This window comes from Ranitomeya variabilis, chromosome 5 (genome assembly GCF_051348905.1).
Source record: "Ranitomeya variabilis isolate aRanVar5 chromosome 5, aRanVar5.hap1, whole genome shotgun sequence".
Taxonomy (NCBI): domain Eukaryota; kingdom Metazoa; phylum Chordata; class Amphibia; order Anura; family Dendrobatidae; genus Ranitomeya; species Ranitomeya variabilis.
This window is the reverse complement of record NC_135236.1, coordinates 112,576,181-112,601,306: the sequence shown is the minus strand read 5'-3', so window position 1 is coordinate 112,601,306 and position 25,126 is coordinate 112,576,181. Positions and strand designations below refer to the sequence as shown.

At 41.0% G+C, this 25,126-nt stretch overlaps 1 protein-coding gene across 8 annotated transcripts in view; it reads right to left on the bottom strand.

Moving 5' to 3' along the window:
* Positions 1-25,126, bottom strand: part of UNC5D (unc-5 netrin receptor D) — a 930,366-nt gene that overhangs the window by 507,516 nt on the left and 397,724 nt on the right. The gene's annotated exons all lie outside the window — the stretch shown is intronic.

Genomic DNA, 25,126 nt, shown 5'->3' with positions numbered 1-25,126 from the left:
TGCATGCAGTCACAGCCAGGTGCCCTAAGCCACAGTTCCTGCACTTATTGTGCTGTAATAGTTTCTGTTTGTGCTAAGGGCATGCGCGGCCACACCTCCCCTGCTTTTATCAGGGTTAGGGTGTGTACTTGAAATGCTGTCCCCAGCCAATTGCTGAGGGGCAGCTCCTATATAAAGTTCCCCTGCCCTATGGGCGGGGCCTGAGCTACTCACAAAGCTCCTGAACTTTGCTATGTGTGTTTGTTTTCCTGCACCTCTCCTGTCTATGTTTTGGTACCAAAGTCCTTGCCTTGATTCCTGTTTTGTCCTGTTCTGGCGCCTGTCCTGGAGGTGGTATATCCAGGCCCGAGTCCGTTGATGCCTTGGGGTCCACTGGGTGGTACCCTTCTGGGAGGTGTGGAATCGGGAGCCTGACATCATCATGTTTTGTTTATGTACTGTGTGACTTTACTTTAGTAAACTTTACTTTCTCTATACCTGAAGTTGTGCAGTGTAATCTAGTCCTATGTGTCTCTTTCATTGTCCACATGCTCAGCTGCCACAGAACCCCGGTCTCTGCCCTCCCCTAGTTCAGGTAGGCCCGGGTCCCCCTCTGCGGTATAAAGGATCTGTATTGCGTCCCCGGGGGATGCGCGCCCCACGCCTTCTGAGGTCGGTCAGCGTCTCTGGGCTGGGCCGCATCAGTGGCTTCAGCTGATCGTGACAGTGGCCGATCTCTTCAACCAAATTAAAGCAAAGCTAAGGCTTGACAAATCTGTACAAGTTTTTAAAGCACCAGTCCAGCAGTTTTTTATTGCAGCCCTGGAGTGGTGCTACTAATGTAAGGTACCTGCACCTAATATTATACTCACTAACCACCATCTTTAGGTAATCCCAGCACCGCTCTGGTCCCACGCCACTATCTTTTGACCACAACTTCTGACTGACAAGAAGTGAGAAGTAACAGTCATAAACTCTCATTTAAAGTCTATGAAAACATTGTTCTGTTTCTCTTATACTTACATTAAGTTGCGACTCACGGATTTTCTAGAAAACACTAGAGCAATTCGGCAGGTCATAACCCACAGAAGACAGCAGGAGTGTCTCCAATACCAGAAGACGGCAGATGATAAGTGTAAGAACTAAGTGCAGCTGCCTTACATTAGTAGCACTACTCCAGAACAGCAATAAAAATGCTTTAAGAGGGAAAAAGCACAAGTACGGTAATCTAAAATAAGAAGCCTTCCACAATCTTGAGGTAAAATACAGTAGAAAACTTGCAGACTACTTGCTGCCCATCACGTTCTTCTGAGATTTCACTTAATTTTAAGCAAAAGTGTTCATTACTAAGAACAAGCTTTTATGACTGTAAGATTTAATACTCAGAATGATGATTTTAATTAGACACAACATCGAGTTGATTTATCCTTTAATCATTCGTCATTTAGCCAAGTGTGAGTTATGTTATCTACATCATGTTGTCATTTTATAGTCTTTGTTCTGCTTCCTTTTCTTTCCTCATCTTATTTTTTGATCATTTAATAAACTTAAAAAAAGTGAAAATGAACTCTAATTTTGCTGCAAATTATGTAAGTGTCCCAAATGAGGAGAAAAAAAATCACAAATTCAGATAAGTCTCATTTAATACTACATATCCCCACAACAATCTTCTTACTCTCCTTATATCAAAAGCTCCAGCACATCACAGAAGGAGAAAAAAAACTTAATTGACTCCAACTGATGCAAGTTAAAATGGCTTTCCTTTCATTAATTTAATGGTAAAAACTTCCTTGATCCACAGATCCCTCAGTGTACATTAAACTAATAGGTTTATCTGTCAGTACTTTGAAAGTACCACATACTCGGTCAGAAATGGTGTCTAATGTCTACATCACCCTCCAGCTTTCTGAGTCTCTAAAAGAGGGATATACAATTCTTACTCTATGGCTTGACCTAAAAACGGCTATGAATGATCTTTGAACAAACTAGACCCCGGAGAAAAATAAAAGGATTGTCTACTACAGGACAACCCATTCACAATATATATAATAAAATAAAAAAAAGCATACTAATCTTCCGGACCAGCACCACTCCTCTACTCTCAAAATACTAAGTCCCCCGTGATTTCACAACATTATTTATGTCACTTCCAACTGACCAAAATGTGGAGGCCGCAGCCCATCAGTGGTCGCTGATAGGCTGCAGCGCTCACATGGCATAAACAATGTTTGAAGACTGCTCAGGGTAGAAGAATGGTATTTAAGTAAATCTTTCTTTAATTATATTAGGGGCATTAAAAAGGGGTTATCCATTAGTGGACAACCTCTTTACTTACGGTATCTTGCTGTTGAGAAAACAGTTGGAACATTAATTTCAGCAACAATTTTATTTTCTCTTCAGGTTCCATGAATCACATATTTGCAGGTTAGCAGCATTTGACGGTAATTTACAATACATCAGGGATCCCTGAAGGATCTGGATTAGCACAGGGAAAGATTCATGTTTGGTTAGCCTTAATGCTTTTTCAGTGTTATATATATATATATATATATATATATATATATATATATATATATATATATATATATATATATATTCATTTTCATCTCTCTGGAGATGAATAATTCAATAAAGGAAATACAGTATCTCATTGCTGAGTTGTTGTACTGTATATCATTGCCGTGTTGCCTATGTTTTCAATCCTCAAAAATGACCAACGCATAACCTTGCTTTAATACACAATATTTTTGAAGAGATTTCCAATTTTTTTTAAATTCAGAGCCTTTTCTTCAGCATAGGCAATCAATATAAGATTGATGCGTGTCACCCACATCGATTAGCCATGTAAATAAGAGGGCATTTGCCCAGTCTCACTTACTTTGAGGGATCCCATCAGCATAAAATTACTGATCAAACTAAATACAAGCACTTGATGCATTCTACAAATGGCTGATCAGATTAGCGCATTTTACCACCTACTTATTATACATGTATCTCAATGTAGCTTGGCATGTAGCGGTAGCCGTGGGTAAGGTACTTATCTTCCATGCTCCAGCATGCTACTTGAAAATAGGGGTTCTGTCTGAATGAGTGAACTTGTGTAACTTTAGCGATAAGCATCTGCAGACTGCTATATTCAGCTGGCCAGGACCAGGTGTTAAGGAGTTAAATGAAGGAGACCACAGTTGAAAAATAAGCTTTTTACTGAACAATAACTGAACATAGCGGATAGTAAGTCAACATCGTCATGAATAGTGTTGAGCGATACCGTCCGATACTTGAAAGTATCGGTATCGGAAAGTATCGGCCGATACCGGCAAAGTATCGGATCTAATCCGATACCGATACCCGATACCAATACAAGTCAATGGGACTCATGTATCGGACGGTATTCCTGATGGTTCCCAGGGTCTGAAGGAGAGGAAACTCTCCTTCAGGCCCTGGGAACCATATTAATGTGTAAAAGAAAGAATTAAAATAAAAAATATTGCTATACTCACCTCTCCGACGCAGCCTGGACTTCAGCGAGGGAACCGGCAGCGTTGTTTGCTTAAAATTCGCGCTTTAACTTCCTTACTTGAAGTCCCGGCTTGTGATTGGTCACGCGCCGCCCATGTGACCGCGACGCGACCAATCACAGCAAGCCGTGACGTAATTTTAGGTCCTTCAGGATTTTAAAATTACGTTCCGGCGTTGTGATTGGTTGCGTCGCGGTCACATGGGCGACGCGACCAATCACAAGCCGTGACGTCACGGGAGGCAGGAGACGTGCGCATTTTAAAATGCGCGCGTGTCCTGCCTCCCGTGACGTCACGGCTTGTGATTGGTCGCGTCGCCCATGTGACCGCGACGCAACCAATCACAACTCCGGAACGTAATTTTAAAATCCTGAAGGACCTAAAATTACGTCACGGCTTGCTGTGATTGGTCGCGTCACGGTCACATGGGCGGCGCGCAACCAATCACAAGCCGGGACTTCAAGTAAGGAAGTTAAAGCACGAATTTTAAGCAAACAACGCTGCCGGTTCCCTCGGTAAGGTGCAGGCTGCGTCGGAGAGGTGAGTATAGCAATATTTTTTATTTTAATTCTTTATTTTACACATTAACCCCTTCACCCCCAAGGGTGGTTTGCACGTTAATGACCGGGCCAATTTTTACAATTCTGACCACTGTCCCTTTATGAGGTTATAACTCTGGAACGCTTCAACGGATCTTGGCGATTCTGACACTGTTTTCTCGTGACATATTGTACTTCATGATACTGGTAAAATTTCTTTGATATTACCTGCGTTTATTTGCAAAAAAAAATGGAAATTTGGCCAAAATTTTGAAAATTTAGCAATTTTCCAACTTTGAATTTTTATGCCCTTAAATCACAGAGATATGTCACACAAAATACTTAATAAGTAACATTTCCCACATGTCTACTTTACATCAGCACAATTTTGGAACCAAAATTTTTTTTTTGTTAGGGAGTTATAAGGGTTAAAAGTTGACCAGCAATTTCTCATTTTTACAACACCATTTTTTTTTAGGGACCACATCTCATTTGAAGTCATTTTGAGGGGTCTATATGATAGAAAATACCCAAGTGTGACACCATTCTAAAAACTGCACCCCTCAAGGTGCTCAAAACCATATTCAAGAAGTTTATTAACCCTTCTGGTGCTTCACAGGAATTTTTGGAATGTTTAAATAAAAATGAACATTTAACTTTTTTTCACAAAAAATTTACTTCAGCTCCAATTTGTTTTATTTTACCAAGGATAACAGGAGAAAATGGACCCCAAAAGTTGTTGTACAATTTGTCCTGAGTACGCCGATACCCCATATGTAGGGGTAAACCACTGTTTGGGCGCATGACAGAGCTCGGAAGCGAAGGAGCGCCATTTGACTTTTCAATGCAAAATTGACTGGAATTGAGATGGGACGCCATGTTGCGTTTGGGGAGCCCCTGATGTGTCTAAACATTGAAACCCCCCACAAGTGACACCATTTTGGAAAGTAGACCCCCTAAGGAACTTATCTAGAGGTGTGGTGAGCACTTTGACCCACCAAGTGCTTCACAGAAGTTTATAATGCAGAACCGTAAAAATAAAAAATCATATTTTTTCACAAAAATTATCTTTTCACCCCCAATTTTATATTTTCCCAAGGGTAAGAGAAGAAATTGGACCCCAAAAGTTGTTGTACAATTTGTCCTGAGTACGCCAATACCCCATATGTGGGGGTAAACCACTGTTTGGGCGCATGACAGAGCTCGGAAGCGAAGGAGCGCCATTTGACTTTTCAATGCAAAATTGACAGGAATTGAGATGGGACGCCATGTTGCATTTGGGGAGCCCCTGATGTGCCTAAACATTGAAACCCCCCACAAGTGACACCATTTTGGAAAGTAGACCCCCTAAGGAACTTATCTAGAGGTGTGGTGAGCACTTTGACCCACCAAGTGCTTCACAGAAGTTTATAATGCAGAACCGTAAAAATAAAAAAATCATATTTTTTCACAAAAATTATTTTTCGCCCCCAATTTTTTATTTTCCCAAGGGTAAGAGAAGAAATTGGACCCCAAAAGTTGTTGTACAATTTGTCCTGAGTACGCTGATACCCCATATGTGGGGATAAACCACTGTTTGGGCGCATGGGAGACCTCGGAAGGGAAGGAGCGCCGTTTGACTTTTCAATGCAAAATTGACAGGAATTGAGATGGGACGTCATGTTGCGTTTGGAGAGCCCCTGATGTGCGTAAACATTGAAACCCCCCACAAGTGACACCATTTTGGAAAGTAGACCCCCTAAGGAACTTATCTAGATGTGTTTTGAGCGCTTTGACCCACCAAGGGCTTCACAGAAGTTAATAATGCAGAGCCGTAAAAATAAAACAAATTTTTTCCCACAAAAAGTATTTTTTTAGCCCCCAGTTTTGTATTTTCCCGAGGGTAGCAGGAGAAATTGGACCCCAAAATTTGTTGTCCAATTTGTCCTGAGTGCGCTGATACCCCATATGTGGGGGGGAACCACCGTCTGGACGCATGGAAGGGCTCAGAAGTGAAGGAGCGCCATTTGGAATGCAGACTTAGATGGAATGGTCTGCAGGCGTCACATTGCGTTTGCAGAGCCCCTAATGTACCTAAACAGTAGAAACCCCCCACAAGTGACACCATGTTGGAAAGTAGACCCCCTAAGGAACTTATCTAGATGTGTGGTGAGTGCTTTGACCCACCAAGGGCTTCACAGAAGTTTATAATGCAGAGCCGTAAAAATAAAACAAAAATTTTTTCCCACAAAAATTATTTTTCAGCCCCCAGTTTTGTATTTTCCCGAGGGTAACAGGAGAAATTGGACCCCAAAAGTTGTTGTCCAATTTGTCCTGAGTGCGCTGATACCCCATATGTGGGGGGAACCACCGTTTGGATGCATGGGAGGGCTCGGAAGGGAAGGAGCGCCATTTGGAATGCAGACTTAGATGGAATGGTCTGCAGGCGTCACATTGCGTTTGCAGAGCACCTAATGTACCTAAACAGTAGAAGCCCCGCACAAGTGACCCCATTTTGGAAACTAGACCCCCCAAGGAACTTATCTAGATGTGTTGTAAGAACTTTGAACCCCCAAGTGTTTCACTACAGTTTATAACGCAGAGCCGTGAAAATAAAAAATCCTTTTTTTTCCCACAAAAATTATTTTTTAGCCCCCAGTTTTGTATTTTCCCAGGGGTAACAGGAGAAATTGGACCCCAAAGGTTGTTGTCCTATTTGTCCTGAGTACGCTGATACCCCATATGTTGGGGTAAACCCCTGTTTGGGCACACGGGAGAGCTCGGAAGGGAAGGAGCACTGTTTTACTTTTTCAACGCAGAATTGGCTGGAATTGAGATCGGACGCCATGTCGCGTTTGGAGAGCCCCTGATGTGCCGAAACAGTGGAAACCCCCCAATTATAACTGAAACCCTAATCCAAACACACCCCTAACCCTAATCCCAACAGTAACCCTAACCACACCTCTAACCCTGACACACCCCCTAACCCTAATCCCAACCCTATTCCCAACCGTAAATGTAATCTAAACCCTAACCGTAACTTTAGCCCCAACCCTAACCCTAACTTTAGCCCCAACCCTAACTGTAGCCTTAACCCTAGCCCCAACCCTAGCCCTAACCCTAATGGGAAAATGGAAATAAATAAATTTTTTTTATTTTTCCCTAACTAAGGGGGTGATGAAGGGGGGTTTGATTTACTTTTATAGCGAGTTTTTTAGCGGATTTTTATGATTGGAAGCCGTCACACACTGAAAGACGCTTTTTATTGCAAAAAAATATTTTTTGCGTTACCACATTTTGAGAGCTATAAATTTTCCATATTTTGGTCCACAGAGTCATGTGAGGTCTTGTTTTTTGCGAGACGAGTTGACGTTTTTATTGGTAACTTTTTGGGCACGTCACATTTTTTGATCGCTTTTTATTCCGATTTTTGTGAGGCAGAATGACCAAAAACCAGCTATTCATGAATTTCTTTTGGGAGAGGCGTTTATACTGTTCCGCGTTTGGTAAAATTGATAAAGCAGTTTTATTCTTCGGGTCAGTACGATTACAGCGATACCTCATTTATATTATTTTTTTATGTTTTGGCGCTTTTATACGATAAAAACTATTTTATGGAAAAAATAATTGATTTTGCATCGCTTTATTCTCAGGACTGTAACTTTTTTCTTTTTTTGCTGATCATGCTGTATTGCAGCTCGTTATTTGCGGGACAAGATGACGTTTTCAGCGGTACCATGGTTATTTATATCTGTCTTTTTGATCGCGTGTTATTCCACTTTTTGTTCGGCGGTATGATAATAAAGCGTTGTTTTTTGCCTCGTTTTTTTTTTTTTTTTTCTTACGGTGTTTTTACTGAAGGGGTTAACTAGTAGGCCAGTTTTATAGGTCGGGTCGTTATGGACGCGGCGATACTAAATATGTGTACTTTTATTGTTTTGGTTTTTTTATTTAGATAAAGAAATGTATTTATGGGAATAATATTTTTTTTTTTTTCATTATTTTGGAATATTTTTTTTTATTTTTTTTTAGACATTTGGAAATTTTTTTTTTTACTTTTTTACTTTGCCCCAGGGGGGGACAATACAGATCGGTGATCTGCCAGTTTGCATAGCACTCTGACAGATCACCGATCTGAGAGAAGTGCAGGCTGCTTCACAGTGCCTGCTCTGAGCAGGCTTCTGTGAAGCCACCTCCCTCCCTGCAGGACCCGGATCCACGGCCATCTTGGATCCGGGTCTGGAGCAGGCAGGGAGGGAGGTAAGACCCTCGCAGCAACGCGATCACATCGCGTTGCTGCGGGGGGCTCAGGGAAGCCCGCAGGGAGCCCCCTCCCTGCGCGATGCTTCCCTGCACCGCCGGCACATCGCGATCATGTTTGATCGCGGTGTGCCGGGGGTTAATGTGCCGGGGGCGGTCCGTGACCGCTCCTGGCACATAGTGCCGGATGTCAGCTGCGATAGGCAGCTGACACCCGGCCGCGATCGGCCGCGCTCCCCCCGTGAGCGCCGCCGATCGCGCTGGACGTACTATCCCGTCGGTGGTCATACGGGCCCACCCCACCTCGACGGGATAGTACGTCCGATGTCAGGAAGGGGTTAATGTTGTTTCGATACCGATACCCGATACCACAAAAGTATCGGATCTCGGTATCGGAATTCCGATACAGCAAATATCGGCCGATACCCGATACTTGCGGTATCGGAATGCTCAACACTAGTCATGAACATTTCTTTAGTAGTATATAACATGATACACATTTCCTGTAGTGATGAGCGAGTGTTCTCGGTACTCGAGTTTCCCGAGCATGCTCGGTTGTCCTCCAAATATCTTGGGCGTGCTCATAGATTATGTTTGAGTCACCTCAGCTCCATGATTTGTGGTGCTAGACAGCCTGAATACATGTGGGGATTCCCTAACAAACAGGCATGTGTTCAGGTTGTCTAGCAGCTACAAATCATGCAGCTGCGGGGACTCAAATATAATCTACGAACACATCCAAGATACTCGGAGAACACCCGGGCATGCTCTGAAAACTCGAGTAACGAGTACACTTGCTCATCACTAATTTCCTGTCTTGTTGAAATCACTCTGGCTCTCTCTGTTCTAATCTTCACTCAACTTTTAGCCCAGTTCAGCACACTGTCTTAGAAGCGTCCATGTTCTCCAGTTAACTTCACTAAAGTCCAGTAAGAGTTCTACACTTCAAACTGCGGAATTGCATCCTTCTCTCTGTAGGAGTGCTATCTATGCCAATATGGTATGCTCAGCTTCGTTTTTCTACTGAAGAACCTAATCCACCACGCAAAACACTTTTTCTTCTTTTAGCTTCCCTCTCCCTTACTCATTCTGTTATGTTTCCAGCTTAAAGACTCCATAACATTCTGCTGGGCTTCCTGAACCAGACTTCAATGCACTCCTTTTTCTCTCTCAGTTTCTGTTCCGGCTCTGAGCTGCTATACAACTTCTCAATCACTTCTCTCTGTCTCCGCAGAGTCTTACTATCCACTCCTCTTGTCTCCCTCCTGCCACAGGAACACTCACTACATGCAAATATACCAACTAGTCAGACATGAGGTCTGCTACATCTGCAAGCTAAAGCCTATTTGCCTCACTACCAGCAAGTCAAATTCAAACAGTTGATTGATCTATGTCAAGAAATGGACTGGTACTCACAATTTTAAACAATTGGAAAACTAAATTAATAAAAAAAAGAAAATTGGGGGAATTTCAAGGAAAGGGAAGTTATTGTATTCATTAATCAATGAGTACCCTATGTTGTTTACATATACTCTTACTATTTACTTACTTATCTACTTACTATAGGGTACATGCTCATTTTGTGTTTGTCTGTTAGAAGGTCACAGTGTGATTGTGCTCCTGTGCGTTGCCTTTATATCAACCTATGCTCAATTCCTTGTTTTTTTAAGGTTAAATATATAGTGATTTGCTGACTGCAAATAAAATGTCAACCAGCAAGAGTTTATTCTGCTGACTGGGATACATTAGGTTGCTTAGCAGCTACGATTTCATGTGATCATCATTGGAATAGATATATGTACTAAAAGCGCCATAGTCGTGAGATGCTTTATACTGTGAATCCCGTAAACTGAAAATGACATATATCAGTCATCTATTCAAAGCCAGTCAGGATTACCAAAAACACAACTGATTGACTACGAGCAGCTGTTTCACCAGAGTCTCCTGACAATGATGCTCCATTATACCTTTTATTAGTTTTGTGAAGGTGTAGTATGCCCAGGCCAGGATAACAGTAATACAACCATTTAGGACCCTATTAAGGAGAGAGTATGAAAAAGCATGCAAGGGTCTGGCAGCCATGATCAGTCAGAGACTAAATCCACAGGTGACCATAGTGTGGAGTAAAGATAGATTCACCTGCAATTCTGTGTCAAAGAGCAGAGAAGAAAATAAAGTTAATAAACACATAAAGAAATAAATCAGTAAACCTTAGTAACGACCTAGCTGAATAGAATTGCTGTTTGATTGTTGCAGTATGTCATGGTCCTGACACTTTAGTCGTTCACAGCAGCAGGAGATAGGAAGGGACTGACTAGCAAAGTGTTTAATACAGATATTGTGAATATTCATACATTGCCGATGTTTGCTTACTTTCCTGTGGAAGTTTCTTTCTCTAGATGAATAAAGAAGTCACTGATTCATAGCTCAGTCAAATCTAATTTTCTAACATCAGCTACAGAAATCTTGCATAGCAAACACACATACAATTAATCAAAATACAATTACACCATCCATATAATAAAAGATGGCAGAGTCTCCAGTCAGCATCTAAATCATGTCAACATGCTAAGCGACTAATGCTAATTACTTGCGATTCTCACTTTAATTATTGTATGGAGCTATGTGTACATAGATAAAGATAGCGAAGAGAAACACATAAAAAGACAAAGGCCCTGCACCCGATTAATAACAACCAACTATCATAACACTGGTCTTGATGTGTAGTCGTGGCGGAGTAAGAAGTTCCTGATTCACAAAGAGGCACACACTTAATGAATTTGGTCAACTGAAAAAATGGCATATGGCTCTACCAGCCGACTGGCCATCTGGCAATGATGGCAAATGCTAAAAGGGCCTGTCTGGTTGTGGGCCGCCTTGTCTGCTATGTTGTTAATAGAATTGGTGTTCTCAAGACACTCATATTGTTAAGAGTTGTGATGGAGCACAAAGTCGCTGACTCTGTCACTTACCCCACCAGGCCACTGGTATCATTAGAAATATTGGTCTTGTGGTAAATCTTCCTTTCCTCCATCCAGGGTAATATTAGTAATATATCTCATCTAGTGCTTGGGGACAGGGACAGCATGGCCTGTGTGATTTCAAATGCCAGGGCTGAATTTCAGCCCCAGTCCGTAACTGCTTGCCACAAATCTTACTCCAGATGGCCAGAGGTCACGGCCTAGTGTTCATTCTATGCCGGGACTTCTGTGTGTGAGTGGGTGCCAGAGCATGCACAGTGAACTTCAAGACCTGCTCTTGGCCAAAGACCCTTGACTAAAGTGAATATCTGGTGAGAAATGCGATGTAATGGAAGTACAGAAGCCATACAGTGGGCAGGCAGCAGCAAGAGCTTATTTAGAGGCAAGTGGTTGGCAAAGGTTGTAGAAAAATAGAACTTACCTAACTGCTCTCTTTTCCGGACTCTCTGCTGCTCCTCTCTCATTGTCCAATCCTCCGCTCCTATGTCGTGTCACATCTCCAGCCCGCTGTTCACTCTAGGCTGTGACTTCCGGCTATGAGTTGATCCAGAGCTTGCCCAGTGATCTCTTGGACTTGTTCACGGCCAGAAGCCCTGGCCTAGTGTTAAAACCGGAAAAGAGAAGCTGTGCTCTGCCTCTTCTGCTTAGTCTTGCTGTATCCTTTCTCTTTCTTTCAGGCAGAGCCAGGCTTGCTAACTTGTTTTCTTATTTTTTTATGGACAGATTATTAAAAATTCATGGACAGACAATATTTTGTATCGAACATTGGAAAACCATAATAAGCCATTATGATTATCAGTGATCCATGTCTACAGCCCATAATTCTTATATGAAGACATAAGCTGCATTCGCCGTAAACTGTAAAACGATGACAATTACAGTCACAATGATCTGTATGAGTTTCTTTAGCTTCCAAAAATTCATGGATGCCTTAAATTGTTTTGACGGACAGGGCAAAAAAAGTGCCTTATTTTACGGACTGTCTTAGAATTCCTGAACTGTTGGCGACCCTGGGCAGCGGTAAGACATAGAAGCAGGAACCTCTAATAGAGAAATCAGTGAAAGATGTTTTTTTTTTTTTTTTTTTTACAGGGGATTTAGCATCAATGTATATAATTGACCTACGAGAGAGACCTATATTGTTTTTAACAACTCTCTATAGAGAACACAAAATCCTTGGAGGCTGCCCATAAATTTTGTAACTTAATATACATTTCATATTAACAAAAAAAGCAGTAAAATATTGATGTATAATATATTTGTATTGAAAAATAATTCAATAAGTGACTTTATACTACTGTCAATGTAATAAAAATGACTGGCATCTAGAGCTACAGTAATCTTATGGAAAGATAATTAACCATCAAGGTGCTACAAGCACATTACTGGGCAATGTTCCCTTTGCCCGAGGCGGTCCTGTCCCCAAAAGACTCGTCTGTTGGTCAGAGGTCTGCTTTAACAAAGAGACCAGCAATTTTCACTCACTCTGGGAGAGGATGTAAGCCGAAGCTGAAACAGCAGTGTGCTTTCTGTGACTTAATTAACTTTTACTAAGATAACGACCTTTGCCACATAAGGAACACGTTTAGCTTGACCACCTCTGGGAAACTGGAGCCGGGATAGCAGAATTCTCATTAGTCTACCAGATTTGACCAAATGGTTATCTCATAGAAGAACAGCGATGCATAAAATTGGGCATTCAAAAGTCATTATCGCGTTAAGCTGTTTTGTGAATATTTTTAGATAGTATTCTGATGACAGCTTCGTGTACATCAGGTGATGTGTTATTTGCAGATGGTTGGTATTACTTACACTAAGAACCATTTGATTGTTCATGCTAAAAATACTTCTTCGTTCTTACATGTAGAACGACCATAATAATATTTAAACCAAATAGTTTATCAGACTAACCCCTCCGTTTTTGCGCTTTGGTATTTCCCTCCCTTCTTCCAAAAACCATAACTCTTAATCTACTATATAATTGTCTAAGGGTCACTTCCTTCTGTAATTCTGTCTGTCACGGATATTCATTGGTCATGGCCTCTGTCTGTCATGGACATCCAAGTCGTTGATTGGTCGTGGCAAAACGCCCACGACCATTGCCACGACCAATCAGCGATGGCCATAGTCTGGCAGCAAAATGGCCGCTGCTTTACTGCCCTGCAGCCAGCACTGAGCACTCACACAGGGTTAATGTCAGCGTTAACGGACCGCGGTGTAACGCACTCCGTTAATGCAGCTATTAACCCTATGTGACCAACTTTTTACTATTGATGCTGTGTATGCGATGTCATCACAGGTCCTGCGCTCCTACCAACCCTGGGACCGGAAGCTGCCGCGTGCGCTGCACACCGGTGCCAGGACTTCAAGGGGCCTTCGGAAGGTGAGTATATGTTTATTTTTTATTTTAAGTCTTTTTTTAACCATGCATATAGTGCCCACATTGCTATATACTACGTGGGCTGTGTTACATACTGCATGGGCTCTGTTATATACAAAAAAGGAGAAAAAAGACACTGCTACAAAAAATGCACACCACCAATTATATAAACATACAAAACAACACTTTATTGGCATAGACAATAAAAACAATTAAAATCAATATGCCACTGCGGACCACCTGGATACATGACATATATATATACATGCAAATAGTATACAGCCTGTCAATATATCTCATTTACAGAGACAAATATGATAATAGCATCCTACCTAGCGGCTCATGGGGAATCTAAATGACCACAAAAACTCCCATATATATAGTGGGACACAAGTCCGGGTTATAAAGGTATGATACCCACAGCAGAATGCAACCCACCTATGATTAGACAAGCTGAAGTATCCAGGGGGCCGGGTGGATACTTCAGCTTGTCTAATCATAGGTGTCTCTGTAAATGAGATATATTGACAGGCTGTATACTATTTGCATGTATATATATGTCATGTATCCAGGTGGTCCGCAGTGGCGTATTGATTTTAATTGTTTTTATTGTCTATGCCAATAAAGTGTTGTTTTGTATGTTTATATAATTGGTGGTGTGCATTTTTTGTAGCAGTGTCTTTTTTCTCCTTTTTTGTGTATACCTATTGCTGCTACTTGCACCCTCTATTTTGCACATGATTTTTATGGCTGTGCGCCGGTTTTTCTGGTACTCAGGCTCTGTTATATACTACATCTCTGTGCTATATACTATGTAGCTAGGCAATATACAACATGACTGTGCAATATACAACGTGACTGTCCAATATACTACATGGCTGTACAATATACTATGTGCTCTGTGTTATATACTACATAGCTGTGCAATATACTATGTGGCTGTGTCGGTTCTGTTATATACTATGTCGACTGTGCAATATACTACGTGGCTCTGTTATATACTACGTGGCTGTGCAATATACTACGTAGCTATGCAATATACTACGTGCCTCTACAATATACTACGTGGCTCTGCTATATACTACGTTGCTGACCAATATACTACATAGCTCTGCAATACACTACGTTGCTGTGCAATACACTACATGACTGTGTTATATACTACGTGGCTGTGCAATATACTATGTGCCTGTGCAATACACTATGTGGCTCTAAAATATACTATGTGGCTATGTTATATACTACGTGGTTCTGCTATATACTACGTGGCTGACCAATATACTACATACCTGTGCAATACACTACGTGGCTATGTTATATACTACTTCGCTGTGTTATATACTATGTAGCTCTGCTATATACTACGTACGCTATGTTATATACTACGTAGCTCTGTTATATACTACGTAGCTATGTTATATACTACGTCGGTTGTGTTATATACTACGTCACTGTGCAATATAGTACGTAGCCTGTGCTATATACTACCTACATATCCTAGAATACCCGATACATTAGAATCGGGCCACCATCTAGTTTTCTATAAGCAAAGATGTAAGAGGGCTTGTTTTTTGAGGGACTATGTGTACTTTTGAAATGCACCATTCATTTAACCGCGTAGCATACTGGAAATTGGGAAAAAAATACCAAGTCAGGTGAACAATATTTTTTGGTGATTATTTGCATGGCCTATATGGTGTGTGAAAAATATCCTCGCAATATAATTTTCCTTACCAGTACGATTACAGTGATGCTAAACATGTACAGTTTTTTAATTATTTTAGTGGTGAAAAAAATCAGAAACTTGGAAAAAAAAAAAATTTAGGGGGTTGTGTTGCCATTTTCTGAGACCTGTAACATTTAGGCTGTGTGCCCATGTTGTGTTTTTTATGCGTTTCTGCCGTGTTTTTTGCAGCAGCGGAAAAGCTTAGAAACCGCATTCCCATGCAATCCTATGGGATTCCGCAGTTGCTGTGCCCATGCTGCAGACTTTCCCGATGCGGAATAGCATAGCATTATATTTTGGTATTGCAGCAACCGAAAAAACATGTTTTTTCATTTTTTGTATGTTTACGGTGTTTACTGATTACGTTAACAATTGTTATATCTTGATAGATTGGACTTTTTTCGAAGCAGCAATATCACACGTGTATTTTTTTTTACATGTATCTTTATTTTTAATGGGGAAATTTAGGGTTGATTTGAACTTACGGTTTTTCCATATTTTTAAAAATTTTATTTTGTACATTTCACTGTATTCATGAGTCCCCTTAGGGGACTTGAACCTATGATCATTAGATCATTTGTATTCTACTGTATACAGCAGTACTACAGTATTGCTGCCTATAGGGAAAATCACGGTATCCTTTGGCGCCTGGCCACAGGCTGGGTTTCAAAAGAACTCCATAATGACAAACATGGAGGTTTTCAACAAACCACTGGATATCATAGCAACCTATCAGCGCCCCACAATCACACCATGGGAGAGCTAATAGGTGAATAGAATGAGTACCCACATGTCAGAGTGCTTTAAAGCAACTATTAGATTTTGACAGCAGAATTTAACAGGTTAACCATTGGGGCGGTGCTATGTGACAGCCGCAACTTTTAGGCCGGGGTCACACTTGTGAGAGCACTGCGAGAAACTCGCGCAAGTCTTTCACATCAATACCCGGGACTGCCGCCGGCACTCGGAACCAAAGTGTTCAGCTGCATGGAAATACAGTGCTGTGTATTGATGCGAGAGGCTCACACAAGTTTCTCACATTGCACTCGCAAGTGTGACCCCGGCCTTAGAGGCAGGTCCTGGCTGTAACATACAACCGTTAACTGCTGAGTACAGGCAAGCTCATGCCTTGAGACCGCTTCATACACTCGCTCATGACTTGCACCATACATGTACGGCAGATGTAGGTGAGGAATTAATTATACTGTCATAATGGTGATGGGTAGAATGTATTAGGTAACAAATGAACAGTCAGTTGTTGTGGTAAATGTGTGTAAAGAAAGAATTCAAATGGCCAAGTGTAAACGGCTTCATAAATAATAGACTAATGTCTTCAGAGCCTGCTAATATTGAGAGGTTCAGCCGACTCTCTAATATGTATTCGAGACTCGACAATTTCTTGTTGAGGGAGGTACAGATTTGGCATTTCCAATTTAAGGCTATTGTTTCTTTTGCTCTCCTGGAAATAAACCACCACCAGACATGTCTAGCAGCGGTTCTTTCATAGAACCAAGGAGCACTCAACCAGATGAGTGCTACTTTCATTGAGAGAGCTGACCGTGATAGCTGTTGCCCGAACAACTGGTCAGCTGACAGCCATCACTTGTTTATGATGAGTTAATAATCTGACCACCTTTGACAGAGGTCAAATTTTAATATTTAATTGACTGGATCAGAACATTTACAAAATGTCAAGTCTTCCAGGGTTTCCTGGTATGCCATGGTTAGTACTGACCAAAAATGATCCAAAGGATTAACCGGTGAACCATTACCATTACCATTACATGATATTTTTATAGTATGAGATGTAATGGTTTTGTCAATTCCAACTAGGTGTATTTTTTTTTCATGTTGAATGCAGAACGAAGATTATTTTTTTACTTTCATAATGCAGTGCATTTCCCACACTTGCATTAAAATGTTATCACAAAAAGTTCTAAATAACTATTAAAAGCCATAAGAAAACGTCATTTCAAACACTGTAGCCAGTTTTCAATGGAATCTTCGAAAACAGGAATAAATACCACTGATTTTAATAATTCTGCAGTGAACTCTATAGTGCATGTCTAACAGAGACACTAAAAAAACTACATGACAAATCTTACAGTATATACCTGCTGAACTTGACGATTGTTACTTATATCTGATCCACATATAGATTGTGTGATTATATTAATTAATGGTTAATCTCACACCATTCCATTAGACATTTACATAATTGAAATGTACATTGCTGTCCTTTGATGCAAATACGTATGCTTTTGTGCCAGGGTCTGGAGCCGGCATTCATTTTTACGTCTGTTAGGTGTCGAGTTCCTGCCGCTGCACAGGGGGATCTTGAACCATGTACGCTGCAGTCTTCCATTCTTCTCCAGCCGCAGTGGAGCCTGCTCAGTAGAGACGTCGGTCCCAGCGCCTGGCTCAGACAGATACTGCATGTTTGGTTACTGCTGCCCTTCCAGGTTCAGCAATTATAACCAGTACTGTTCGGCGGCGAGCAGGCACTCCTGGGACGAAGTCCTGCTTTTCTCCTTCTGAGCATGCCCAAGGGAGGACCTCTCATTGGAGGTTGGGGGTCACACGCTCAGGTCCTGTAGTGGCTCCTATTGGTCTACTAGGAAGGTCCTGGAGAGCTATAACTATAAAAGGTTCGCATGGCCATGCACTAGTATGATTTGTGTTTGTCTGTTGCCAGTGGATGCTCTGCCACACTGTATATAAGTGGTGTGAGTCTGTTTAGCCTATGGGCTGTACACTCAGGCAGGCAGCTAGTGTCAGTGGGGGCAATTAGCCTTGGCTTAGCATCTGGTTCCTTCATGTGTGCGGTTAGAACAGAAGAGTTCCAGAGCAAGCACAACCCTAGTTAAGGTAATAGTTTCTGTGTACAGCGCAACTCTGTGAGGCAACAGAGGTCGCTTTCATTTCACACGGGGTGAAGTTTAACCCACGTGTGAGCTCAGTGTCCATCCGCTATTACTTTGCAGCAGGTATGTCTGCACAGTGGACCCCGGGCTGCGAACGCACCTCTTATCAATCTCTCTATTACTTGGTGCTTTCCGCTAGCCCTAACAATGTCTTTTATCGTCATGTTACATTGAGTCCCCAAGCCATACATGTAAATTGCATGTATAGATATTATCATGGCGATATATACAATGCAGTGCCTGACGTAGAGCTATATAGTAAAAGTTGGAGTTGCTTGTCGTAAACACTGGTGACAAGTAGCGTCTACAGTCATCGAAAGCTATTTCTAGAAACTCAATTCATGAAATAGGTGACAGCAGCTGCCAAACACTCATTGACTTATCTCTGTAGTGGAAATGATATTATGCTGCTGAAACTTGAATTGTGCGAAGCAGCACAGGAGAGTAACCATAACACTCATGCTCTATGAAAAGTCTGAGGGGCACTGTGCTAATGCCAAGTGGCACTGTATACTATCATATAATTGGGGGTACTTTAATGCAATTTAAGGCATCCTTGGCATAGAATATAAACATTAAAAAACTGCTCCAGACTAATATAAATGCCGAGAACTATATAACCCAGATCTGCTCTAATGAGGGTCATGGTTTGTAGATTGCTCTTCCTTATCGTCTCAGACAAGGAGAACAGAAAAAAATATTTCTGTGGTGATTGATTCAATCATCAATGAGCACAAGCTTCAAGTGTTGCATTAAATTAAAATTCCTATTGTGATGGGAAACGGATATTTCAAGTGTAAAAACAAGAATGAGATGGAGTCAGCTGCTTTGATCTCCTGTACTTACCAAAAAGATCAATAACTAAAGGACTCGGCTGAAAAGATGAGGTTAATCAACATTGAGTCACATTTGAAAAACGGCAACCAGTGTTCTGGCCTCTCTAAATGCAAAAGCTAAAGTGTGCCCACTTTTCCATCTAGAGTGCAGATCAGAAGGACCATGCTTTCTCACATTAAGAAGAATTATGGCAATAAGCTTATAAACAGATCACAGCCGTGCACAGTCTTTGATGGTAAATCCAAGTCTTCATCGGGCCAAAGTGTAGCTCCAGCCTCTGGTGGCATTCTCACACTAACCGTGCAACCACTTAGATAACTAAATGAAAGAAATAAACTCAGGTCTGTTGGGATTTTTAAATAAAGGATTAGACTTTCTACAAGCCATGGAACACCACATCTTTTTTTATGCACAAGAATCAAAGTGGAGCAGGGAATTCAGAGATGAACCTAGTGATTAAAGACGTTCAAATATTTGCTTTAGAAAAGAAATTGGGTCCCTTGTTTCTTCGACATTGGACTTCAAACACATGTATGCGCCATAGGACAGACTCAAAAGTTTGAGCGCTCCTTCCTTCCGCCCCAGCCCTATCAGCCTCACATCTCCACATGCAATGATGATATCTGTTTTCACAGTTCTGCTGTATGGCAGCCAAAGCTTGTGAGTAATATTGTAGATCAAAGGAAGATTAACATTAATGGTAAATGACTTTATTACTGCCCCTAAATACATACTCAAGGTCAGATATACTAACAATTGTCAGCAGGCGTACTCTATGTTCCCATACAAATGAGACTGGTGTGTCTGCCAAATTCTATTTGAACAGCTTTACTGAGCTCCTACACCATTCCTCTGCTGCACATATTCAGGTTTTCACCCCTAACTCTTCTCATGCCCACTGTTTCGAGACCCCACTCCATCTGTCTATGTTTTCGGCATAAATCCCCTTCTCTGGGACAGCTGCAGGCTGTCTTCCGTGTTGAACTGTAAAACACCGAGGCCTTAGTCCAGCTTTGTGAGAAGCTGTTTACACATGGCTAACAATGCATTAATTTCAATACACACTGTCAACATGTGAGTAATGACTTTTGCAGTAAAGGATGGGGGGGGGGTCTATATTACACGTATTGGCAAGGAAAAGAATTTCACAATTTCCCAAGTATGAAAGTAACTGTGAAAATCTGCATTCAGTCAATACATTGTTGTCTTTCAAAAGCACATTCAAATAAAGTAGATAGAATGGTAACATACAGTGTTCTCCAATAACTTCAAACCTAATGTTGTGTAGGATCCCCTTCTGCTACCAAAACAGCTGCAATGACTCCACGAAGTCATGACCTTCATTAGTCCTCTAAGCATTGAAAGAGACGAAGTAGGTAACCATGACTTCAGGTTGATCTTCATTTGACCACTTTTAGCAAGAGTGAACCATTGTCAAATTTTATGGACAGCATCGTCAGTCCTTTTTGATCTGATTGAACCTAATGGTAGACAGTAGAAAAATACTGCCATTCAAAAGTTAAGTTTATTACTCTACATAATATAAGTAAAGGCAGCCATAATGTGTTGACAGAAGTGAAAAGACCCCACTTAAACCTTTTCTGATAAAAATATTGACCTCCTACTAAAATAGGACCACAAAGGACAAGGAGTAGACAACTTTACGTAAAGCTGACATTGTGGTCAATTATGCAGCATTTGGGACTACATTTTATAGGATAAATCACAAATAGCCTAGTAGATGTTACTGATGCAGTTCTTCATAACATAAATTATTCCAGTGAAAATAAAGTGAACATGACCATGTATAGATGTACCATAGTACTCAAAAATATATCTGTTGGTGTTTTAAACCTAGATAACAAAAATCTATAGATGCTCCTCATACCTCCCAACAGCATATCCCTTCCTCTTCCTTAAAACCATCATGATTTTAGTGAACAAATCTGCTTTGTGATTCTTCTTTAATCAACATTTGAAGCTTTAGCTAATTAGATTTCTGTGCACAGGGGCCAGACTTTGAACTGGGTCTTCTTCTCCATGTTTGTGAATCCCCAGACCCATCGTCTGCCTCTGGTCATTGAATGACCTGCACCTTAGGTTTGAAATCCCAGCAGTGACCTGTCATTTACAGACTGGGAGCAGGCCGAGGGGTCGGGAGTCACAGACACGGTGGAGAAGACCAAATTTGTCGAAGACTTCAAATGCTCACTACAGAAGAACAACGAAGTGGATTTCTTCACCAAAGGTATTAATGTAATCAATATTACAAAATTGTGCAGTCAGGTTCTCTTTAAGCTCATACTATGGTGATTATAGCCCTCATGAAAGGTTCCTACACCCCACATATTTCTAATGAGATGTCAGAAAAGCATAAGATGCAACTACTAGATGAGAAGATCGATCTGCGAGGTTTGTGTTTGAGTCAAATCTCCTGAAACTCGCTGTTCCATGGAAATTCAATTGGAACATATTATAAAAATCTGACTTAAAATCTGCAACTGGGTTAAACTGGCATGCTAAGCAGCATCAAGAGTACATAGATTGAAGGTTGCTATTACATTTCTTATATTTCTGACTTGTTCTGCTGTAACCGTAAAGTGAAAAACATTAACACTCGCATTGGCGTACATAACCCAGGAGTGCTCCACAGCTGAGATCAATTTTCTGTGTTGGCAATGTTAGACATACTGCTTTCTGACAAAAATACAGCAGTATCCTTCTAAATACAGAATTTTTTCATCAACAAAGAGAAATGTGATTTCTCCAGGTAGACAGGAATTAGTACAACATCATTTTTCCTCATACTGAGCATGTCTTGTGGTTGCACTTTGTTCAATTTGTGGCTATTAAAGGCTGGAGCTTGTTATAGCACCTGGAAATTAGAGATGATCAAACTGATTTAATTACAATTTAATTTCACATGTAATTTTGTGAAATTCACAAATACAGGCCATTTCGAACAATTTGCAATTCAATTAGAGCAAATTGTCAAAAAATGCCTGTGGTAGATAACATCAGTAACAGAAGGCTGACATGACCTCAGGCATGACCATGCTTCACAATATTGCCTTCTAGTTATCACATCACATGGCTTATTGCAGAATATCAGGAGGGACAATCATAGCCTGTATAAAAGCCTGGGCAGGGAATGAAGCAGCCATTTTTAGGATGGTTTAGAATAGTAAGAAGATATAAGCTCAGCAATAGAGATAAAGGGAAAATTATGTAACGTATTCCACAAAGTAATGTGTTGTATAACTCCAGCACTGTAGAATTAAAAAAAAATGCAAAGATTCAGTTGATATAGGAAGAGATAAGGGAGGTGCTAAGCAGCAGCCCCAGACTCGGTGTGATTGAGCAGTGATATTGTGAAGCTGGCATTTGTCCTGTTGCATTTTAATAAGTATTGCGCCATTTTTTCTTCATTCTTGCAGTTGAAAGCAGAAACAAGACAACAAAATATCATTTGCAGAAAAAAAATCTAAAATTTGTGTCAGTCAGTGTAATTGCTTGCACTTAGTTTTTGCGTTGCTTTTGCAATCCCTTTTGTGAAGAGGTGAATAATTGTTTTTTAAAAATGCAAAATTAAATTCAGTAAAATTCAGACAAGTAACTGCGAGTGTCTACCTCACAAAGCGTGCATATTGCAAACAATATTCTTTCATATCTGTTTTATTAGTCTTACATCAGTACATGCCACACCAATATGTCACCTTGTATTAGATGCTGGTTTGTCATTATGTAACTTCCTGGTATTTCTTATTTTCTCTCCTTTGGGAAAAAAATTAATTTTGCTGTCAGATTTTGCAACCATGTTTTACTAGTCCAATTTCACAACCAGATTTTGCTGCTTCATTTTGCTTTCTGAACATGTGTCTAATATTCTTTTTGGCAAAGGTTGAATATTTGGGGTTGTAAAGATTTAAAAAAGAATAATTATTGCGTTATTAAGTAAGATAAAAGATAAAGTCTCAATGGCAATGGTCCAGGTAGAATAAGAAAGAAAAAAAACACCCCCTGACTAAGAATGTCAGAGCTGATAGCAGCAGAAAAAGCAACATGACAGGAGCCAGAAAGACTTTCCAATGGTGCCACCAAATGCATACTGCAACTGGTCTCATTTCCTCCTTATTAAAGGGAAGCTGTAACCCCCCAAAATCGACGATGAGCTAAGCCCACCAGCATCAGGGGCTTATCTACAGCATTCTGTAATGCTGTAGATAAGCCCCCGATGTATCCTGAAAGATGAGAAAAAGAGGTTAGATTATTCTCACCCAGGGGCGGTCCCGTTGCGGTGGGTGTTGCGGTCCAGTCCGGGGCCTCCCATCTTCTTACGATGATGCCCTCTTCTTGTCTTCATGCTGCGGCTCAGGCACAGGCATACTTTGTCTGTCCTGTTGAGGGTAGAGCAAAGTACTGCAGTGCGCAGGCGCCGGGAAAGGTCAGAGAGGTCCGGCGCCTGCGCACTGCAGTACTTTGCTCTGCCCTCAACAGGGTAGACAAAGTACGCTTGTGCTAGAGCCGCAGCATGAAGACAAGAAGAGGATGTCATCGTAAGAAGATGGGAGGCCCCAGACCGGACCGCGACACCCATCGTACCGGACCGCACCGGGATCGCCCCTGGGTGAGTATAATCTAACCTCTTTTTCTCATCTTTCAGGTTACATCGGGGGCTTATCTACAGCATTACAAAATGCTATAAATAAGCCCCTGATGCTGGTGGGCTTAGCTCAACGTCGATTTTGGGGGTGACAGGTTCCCTTTAATAGGGAGGAAGAGGAGACATCACAGAATTAGTGTTGAGCATTCCGATACCGCAAGTATCGGGTATCGGCAGATACTTGCGGTATCGGAATTCCGATACCGAGTTCCGATACTTTTGTGGTATCGGGAATCGGTATCGGATCCATATTAATGTGTAAAATAAAGAATTAAAATAAAAAATATTGATATACTCACCTTTCCGGAGGCCCCTGCACCTTACCGCTGTTAACCGGCAGCCTTCTTTGCTTAAAATGAGCGTGTTTAGGGCCTTCCATGACGTCACGGCTTCTGATTGGTCGCGTGCCGCTCATGTGACCGCCACGCGACCAATCACAAGCTGCGACGTCATTCTCAGGTCCTAAATTCCTAGAATTAAGGAACCACTGCTAAACCTTTTACTAGATATTATTGAGGGCAACTTTTGTAGTTTTTTTGGAGACCATGCCTTGACCAAACAAAGCTACTTTGGAAAAATGAAAGGGTGACCTTCAAAATATTAGTGAGGTTGTTTCATGTTATGTCTGCATATTTCTCTGTTTATGAAAGCAAATGAAACATTTCCACTGAAGGTATGGGGCAAAAGAAATAAAAATCAGAGTAAAAAATAAAATCCAGTAACATAAAATTACAATACTACCAAATCACTCTATTACTGAATGTCTTTTGTTCTCACATTTTAATTAATTTCTCCATCATAGCTTACAATGTACGGGGCTAAACGCCATCTCCGGCGAGAAGTCGTTGTGTGGCTGTGTCAGTGACATTGCGAGAGAGGCTGCTGAGCTTCTGATGAATAACCTTTTGTATATACAATTAGACATCTTTTATTATCCAAGCTTGATTGTATCTATTCATAACCCACACATTAAAAATAATAATTCATTTGTGTGTTTCCAATATGTCTGCTAAAGAGCTGTAGAAGCCATTGTCTCTCTGAGTCTTTAATGTCCTATAGTACATGGTAATCCTAGGGGTTAAAGGAATAGGCGATTTATGGCAGCCTTGAAAAGTCACTGCTTGTCAAGTGAAGAATAAAAATATAGCTCTCATATAACAGTCCCTATTAGTTATCCTCCAATTAGCACTACCTCTTGAGATTCACGTTTTCATATTTTTCTCCTATTTCTGTGTAGGGACACATTTGAATAAGTAGACTATCATTATTTTTGCCCCTGGAATCTATCTAGTGTTGGCTGGTTAACATTATGTCTTGTGCCTTCATTTCTTTTAATGAAA